This window comes from Alligator sinensis, unplaced genomic scaffold (assembly GCF_000455745.1).
Source record: "Alligator sinensis unplaced genomic scaffold, ASM45574v1 scaffold161_1, whole genome shotgun sequence".
NCBI lineage: Eukaryota > Metazoa > Chordata > Crocodylia > Alligatoridae > Alligator > Alligator sinensis.
This window is the reverse complement of record NW_005841974.1, coordinates 1125810-1133627: the sequence shown is the minus strand read 5'-3', so window position 1 is coordinate 1133627 and position 7818 is coordinate 1125810.

The window sequence follows — 7818 nt, the reverse complement described above, 5'->3', positions numbered from 1 at the left end:
CTTTCCCTTTCAACCAGTTGTAGAACTGTTTTAAATATTTAAAAACCACAACAGGGACCCCCAACCCTGAAAACAAATGTTGCAACTGGTTTTGATTTATGGGTTTTGGAAAGGGCCTGTGTTTCCCATTTTTTAGTTTTTTCCATTTCTTTGCTTTTTTTCCCAGTTTTTGGTTTTGCCTTCTATCATTTCCTTTCTCCAACTGTGTTTTAAAAAAATTCAAGATAAGATTTGTTAGTCTCTAAAGGTACCTGTAGTAGACATCTGGGGACACTGCTCTGATGTGCTATAATTATAGCACACTGGAGCAGACTCAATTAATCTAGTTTGCTGGAACATGCTAATTAGAGCACCTCAGCAGCCTCTCCATCGCATGTATTCAGTGTCCACACACTACAAAATGTTGGCGGGGTGCTCATTCAACAAAAACTGCTCCAAGAATCGCTCTAATTAAAGTGCCCCCCTCCTGCCCCCCTCTACCTCTGGAGCACATGTAAAGATGTCCTAGGTCTCTCATATCTGTTCTTTAATAACATGAATGCCTATGAAAATCTCAAATTGAATTTTTAAAAATAACTGGAAAAGAGAAAAGAATAGAAAAAGCAAAAAGGTAAAACCAAAATATTAAAATGTCAAATAATAAAACCCTATAAGACAGGGGCGGGCAAATATTTCGGGTGGAGGGCCGCTTACCCAGTTCTGGCAGGCTGTTGAGGGCCGCAGGGGTAGCCCCGCCCCTTGACAGGTGCCCCGTCCCCTAGTCACCATCTTGGGACCAATGTCCCAATGTCTTGGGACCAATGTCCCAGGGCCAGCAATGGTGAAGCCCAAAGTGGGGTGCAGGCTGGCAGGGGTCTGAGGAGCCGGGCTGGGCTGCACCAGCAGGGAGAGGGGGGAGCTGGCCTGGCTCCACAGAGCCCCTGCCAGCTGGGACCCCGTGCTCCTGCCACCCTGCTCTGGGCCCACTGGCATTGGCCCCGGGACACTGGTGCAGGCCCCGTGCTCCTGCTGGCTCCCCACCCACTCACTCCCAGTGTCCCCCAGCCCCATGGTACAGGTGGAGGGCAGTGCACAGCCCCAACCCACTGCTTGCTGACAAGGAAGAAGCCAGTGCTGAGTGCAGGGAAAAGCAGCGGAAATGACACAGCAAGAAGGAAATTCAAATGGGCTCTTATCTGCAGTTTCAAAATATTGTTCTGTTGTGTCTCAGAGGCAGGACTCCCTAAATTCCCTCCATTGCTGGAAAATTCTGCAGTGAAAAAGATGTCCTTTTCTTAGGTAGCAGTAATGCAGGGGTGGGCAGTTCGCACATTGGGCAGCCCAGAGGCAGCGGTGGCAAACACTGCCCAGTGCAGCAAGTGTGGCGAAGCTGCAGCTGCTGTCGCCACACACAGCCCTGACGGGCGAGCCCAGCTGGCAGTGGGGCCGGATCACAAGGTGGTGCTGAGCACGGGATGGGGAAAAGCAGCCCCTCCCCACCCCATGCCCGACACCCCGCGCTGCAGCTGCTCGCAGCCTGCCTGAGGCTGTCTGTGCCTGCTCTGGACAATCCCACATGGGCTATGACTGGTTGCAGTGCAGGGTGCCGGCCACGGGGCAGGTGAGGGGCCGCTTTCTACTCCCACCCTGCCACCACCCTGCCCTCCTTCCCTGCCAGGGGTCCTTCTCCCCCCCTGTCCCCTTACCTGCATTTCCGGCGTGGGGCAGCCGCATGATCCCAAGCCAGAAGCCCTGGCTGGGGCTTCCAGCTGAGGGAGGCATGGGGTGGGGTGGGCCCTGCTGTTGTGGGAGCCCACCAGGCTTCCTCTGGGTCCTACTGCCCTTGGTTCCTGTCATTTTTGACAGGAACCAAGGGCAGATAAATATTAATTTTCTACATTTTTAGGGGCCCTGCAGGCTGGATACAATGGCCTTGTGGGCCGTAATTTGCCCACCCCTGCCATAAGATCACAAATTATAGTGAAAGCTTCCAGAAAAATCTTCTGAAAACACATTTTTTACCAAAAAAAAAGTAATTTTTCTATAAAAAAGCTTTGCGTTCAAAATGTTTTGACCAACTAACCACCCGAAAACACATCTTGGTACAATTCAAGGGATAAGACAATTAACCACAAAGCTAATTTAGCTACATGCACAATATGGTCTTCATTAATGCAAACAGAAAACTAATATAAGTTGCTTGTATATACTAACAAATTCTGGTAAATTCCATGAGTTGTTACATGTAATCTCTGGTACAGAGGGAGGAGCTTCTTATTCATTCAAGTAGCTGCTACATAGAAAACTTTATGTTCGGTTTTTTTACAACTATTTTAAATGAAGGAGAGAAGTTTTAAAGAAGAAAAATTCTAATTATAATACAATTTAAAGAACGTACATTACTTGGAGAAAATATTATTGCTACTGCATTTGGGGACTTCAGATACAGCCCATATGAAAAATGCAACCACTGCATTGACTTACATATGACACATACCTCTTTCCTGAAAAATAGTTACTGGAAATTGGGATGCATGTATTAAAGGAGGAAATGTATGCAAGAGCCACATGGTCCAGCCCCTTTACTGGAGTTACATGGGCCCTCAGTTGACTGCCCACCCAGCTGAAGAAGAAAGGCAGGGCAGTCATCAGCACCAGACATCACCACCCCTTTCTGGCCCCTTTTCTGAAGCTGGGTAGGTAACCAGCAGAACCTGCCATGTCTTGCAGTTAGAGGGTTAACAGGGCAGCCATACTGTAACTTTCCCTCACTGAAGCTTCATGTGGTTTTCTTGCAAAAATCCTTACTGCAGTTTTCAAAGAAATATTTTTATTTCTTAATTCCACCTTCCAAAACCAAGGAGCAGGGCATGTGGTATGCAAGACAATACAGTGATTTGTGTTTCAACATAGAAATGCAAGTCTACTTTAAAAAGTATACTTAATTTCAAATGTATAAATGAATATTTATAAGCCAGTTAAGTTAATGGAGCTCTGATCATTTATGCTGACTGAGGAATTAGCCCACAATATTCAACAAGTTCACTTATTAGTAAACTATTTGCTCTACCCAAATTTATGTCAATCTTTTATCAATAGTATTTTCTATTCATACCAAAAAAGTAAAGCAGATTCCCGAAGAAATTCCTATTAAGAGAAACTTGAAAGACCATTCCAGTGAAGTACAGTGGTCAGCCTTAACAATGGAGAGGGGACAAAGTAAAGATTGTACTTTTAGCCTTAGCTATAGCTTTTGCTGACATTTGACTGCTTGACTGTGCATCTTCAATATTCTCTGAGGGTCATTCTTTTACATGCAATAACTTTGTGTGCAACACTACTGCCTTGCTTGAGTCCAGGGACATGAGGAAAATGTTTGCAAAGTAGGGATGGGCAAAATATGGTCCGCAGGCCAAATCCAGCCTGCCAATTGATTGGACCCAGCCTGCAACTGCCTCTGCAGTGCTCTTCATGGGGCCAGGCAGGCAGCCCAATGGTCCTGGTCCATTCCAGCACACACAGCTTACTGGTGGGGCTGATCCCAATGTGGCTGCTCATCTCCCCTCACCTTTCCTCCAGAAGCAGCTCATCCTCCTGCTGTGCTGCTCTGGGAAGGGAGGAAGCTTCAGCTGGGCAACTTCAGGCAGTGTGCAGGGCTCCGGCTCTGGCTCCAGATCCTGGCTGCTTTCCACTTCCTCTGCCCACCTGGCACAGGAAGCCAAGTGGGTAGAAAGCAGCCAGGAGCCAAAGCCCCAGCCATCTGCTGGGACAGCAGCTGCCCATCTGAAGCTTTCTACCTGCCCAGAGCAGCACAGCAAGAGCAGGAGGAGGAGCCGCCACTGGAGGTAGGGGGAGCTCAGCTGCACCAGGGCAGCTGCAGCTGCAGTGGAAGCAGCCCTATTGGTAAGCTGTGTGCACTGGCCAGGGCTGGCTGGGACAGCAGGCATAGGCTGGAGTGCAGCTAACACTGCCCTGGATGGGAGCAGACAAGGCTAGGCCGCATGTAAGGTGCTGAGCGGGTAGCCATGGACTGAACCACCTGGGTGAGCTCTGCTACACATGCCCTCTGTTCCCTCCTCCCTCCCCTCACCCCTGGCTACCTCCTGGGACCTAGCACCCAGGCAGTACCCCCCCCACACTCACACATGCCCACCCCATGCCCACCCACACTCATCTCCCCACATACCCCACACCCCACACCCTTCCACACTCTCCTCCACAAGGCAGGGGTGTGCAGGGGGTGAATCACAGCTCTACCCAGGGCCCTGACCCCATGCTGTCACTGCTCCGTAATCCCATACCGTGATCCCAGCCTTGCCCACCCATCCCACTCTTGAACACTGCTCCCTTCCTGCCCCTGGCCCCATCCCACATAGGGAGCTTTGGTGAGTTGTTGCAGCAGGGGAGGGAGGAGGGGTGCTGATCTGGCCCAGAACAACTCATCAAAACTCCAAATAATTGTCCACCCATGCTATAAAGCCATGGTGTCAGGGAGTCAGTGGGAACCAAGAAGAGCCAAGAGATAACATGATAGCCCAGGATGTGGAGAACAGAATGTACTGCAGGTTAGGATTGAAGGACATTTGTGAAGCTGTGTGTGGAGGGCAGAACTGGAATAGGAGCTGACAGTTTGGTTACTGGTAGTTACCAGAAATAAAGAAACCCCCAAAGCAGGAACCCCGAGTCTGATGGAATAACTGCTCACCTGCATTTTTTCAATCATTTCAAACAAGTCTGCAGGCTGTGAAAAGAAAAGGACAACATGGAAAGGTATCCACAATTTTTATGAGTGAGAATAAAAGAGGGAAGAATGTCTTAGGGCACATCTATATGTGCATCAATGCGACTTTTCTAATGCACATTAAATTTAATGCCGCCAATGTGAGGTACTAAATTAATGCACAATAAGCTGTGCTACTGCAGTGCATTTGCACACTTTTTTAGTGACGGTTAATGCGCAGTGGACTATTTTATTGCACATTAGCATAATGTCATACTTTTTTATGTCACACTCTAATGCACAGTAAAATAGTTTACTGAGCATTAAAGCACATGTGTAGATGCACCCTTAGGGTGATATCTTTTATGGGAACAACTGCATACTTGGGATAGAGTTAGACAAGCTTTTGAATGCAAGGCAATCTTCTTCAGGTCACTTGACCAAGAATGTCACCTGCAGTGGCACTGGCCATGACAATGGTCAGTTCTCTTGCTTCAGGGCAAAACCTATTCTGCTGCTGAAGTCAGGATGGAATCCCTCTCACTTCTGATGATGCAGTATAAAATAGCATGCCAAGAACACTGCTGTCACCTTGCAATTTGACTTGGTATGATGTGGTATACTGGTCCCTATGGAGCATTTATCTTTTTCTGGTGAACCAAGACAATGGCCTTTTCTGCTGCGTTAAAAAATGAGATTTTTAACTTAGATTGCCAAATTTTTGGACAGTAACAGGGGCACAGATGTGTACCCTGAACACCTGCACATGCCCAACTGTTGATCCAAGATGCACATTCCCTGACTCTCTCCCTGTTCCTCAGCTGATCAAGTCATACTCTTATCCTGGAGAAAGAAGATGCAACACCATACCTTGTGGTGAACAGCAGTATTAAGTGCAGTTGGGGAGTCTGGTGTAGGAGAGTCGAGTATGTCACTGATGCACTGTTCTACCTCATCAGACCGTCTGCAGAGACAAAAATAAAAGGAGACAATTCCAATTAACCCTTATAACATCCAGGATACCAACATCTATATGTAGTTACTTGTCTACCCCTCTTTATCCAGAAGGTGGCCTGGTTTCTCACAGCTGCTGTTTCCACCTTTTTGACCCAAGAAGAGACATGAACAGTTTACCATTCACTGATCCCCAGCAGCCACCATGGATGTACCCCACACCCATTCCTTGTTACTGGGTCTCTGACTCTTCATATGATCATCAGCTCCACCACAATTCCTGGCTTAGCTAACTGATCTCCCTTCTCTAGTTTTCTGCTTCAGTGAACAGGTAACAGCAGGAGGTAGGCAGGACTCACTGGGGGGTAAATGAAGTGAAGTGAGGGGAGTAAGTCCAGTGGTGGAGGCTGTGGGAATAGAATTTCCCCTGATACTGAGATCATCTTGTGAAAAACCATCTGGTTCCCAGGAATCATACATCTGAAGATCAACTGGCATCTGAAGCATTAAAAGCCCCTGTAGTCTCTGGAGCCAGAACCTAAATACAGACCACTTGCCACAACCCTGATTTCAGTCCTATGTCAGGGAACATCCCATAGCTACAGATAGCGAAGAAACTGTCTACCCTGCAGAAGAAAAACAGGGGTCAGAGGGTGCATCTACATGTGCAATTAATGCTATTTAGACTTACTGCACAGTAATTTACTGTGTAATAATCCAGCCCTGGGAAGGTATCTACACGTGAACCCAAAACATTATTATTACTGATAAAGTTAGTAAGAATCATATGGATTTCTGACTACAAGGCCTAGTTTTGCTAATCATTACAAATTTACCACAGTTTTGTGGTGCCTGGTACAGGTAGTCTCATGTTGGCATGAAAAGTGTAGCCTTTAAACAATTTTGAGAAAGAACCAAAAAAAGCATCCCTGATAATTATCTACATTCTGGGAAGGCATATTAAACCACAGACCCAGAAGCCTAGATAGATTCTAGTTCCAGATCTTCCATTAATAGCAGTTAACATTTCTTTGTCATCCACAATTCTTATTAGAAGCCAAAACTAGGTTGGAGGGTATGTATAAAACAGGGAATATCATTTCACATATCTATGACTTTTCACAAAGTTACTTACAGACAAAGTTGAAAACAGAACCTAGATTCCTTAGTAACAGAGACAGGTCTCATCCACTTTGAAGGCTGGGTAGATATGCACCCTTATAGATTAACTAGATACACAGGACGTATCTACACATGCATTAATGCATTTTTTCTAATGTGCATTAAGTTTAGGACCTCCAAAGTGAGGTACTAATTAAACGTGCATTAGGCTGCCTAATGTAGAGTACTGAAAGCTCACATTTTTTAAGTTAGGCTTAATGCACAGTAACCTATTTTACTCTGCATTGGCATAATTGCATGGTTTTGTACATGATGCTTTAATACAAAGGTTGTCAACCGGGGGGTATGCATATCCCTAAGGATACTTAAAATGGTCCTAGGGGGTATACAGGCCTAATGTGGCCCATAAATGCTGCGTGCATGCGCAAAGCTGCAGCGCAGCACACAGGCAGTCATAACAGCAGCCGGGTCTGGCTGGTAAATATGTTGTGAGGAAAGGGGCCAGGGGAGGGGGGAGAGGGCAGATCAAGGCCCCAGCAGTGAAGGACGGAGTGGGGCTAGAGCAGGGGCAGGGACTGCCCAGCTGGGGTGGGTCGCCGGACTGAGCTGCATGCAGGGTGGCAACCACCACTGAGCCCCAAAGAGGGCATAGGGGGCATGTGCCCCCGAATCTGCACAGGGAAGGGTGGGATGCCGCTGTGGGCTGGGGTCGGGTCTGCACCGGGCTCTTCCCAGTGGGGGCTGGGTCAAGCTGCACTCTGGGCATGGGGTGGCAGTGCTGGGAGGGGGCTAAACGAGGGGCTGCAGCCACCCCAAAATTTGCCACAGCAACTCCCCCAATAGCCCCCTCCCAGCACCGCCACCACCTGCCTCCAGCTCAGTGTGGACCAGCCCCCACTGGGAACAGCTTGGCACCAGCCCCAGTCTGCAGCAGCAACCTGCCTCGCCCCACATGCAGATCCAGAGGCACATGCCCCCCCATGCCCTCCCAGGGGTGTGTGTAGTGGCGGGAGACAGGGCAGAGTATGGGATGGAGCCACAGC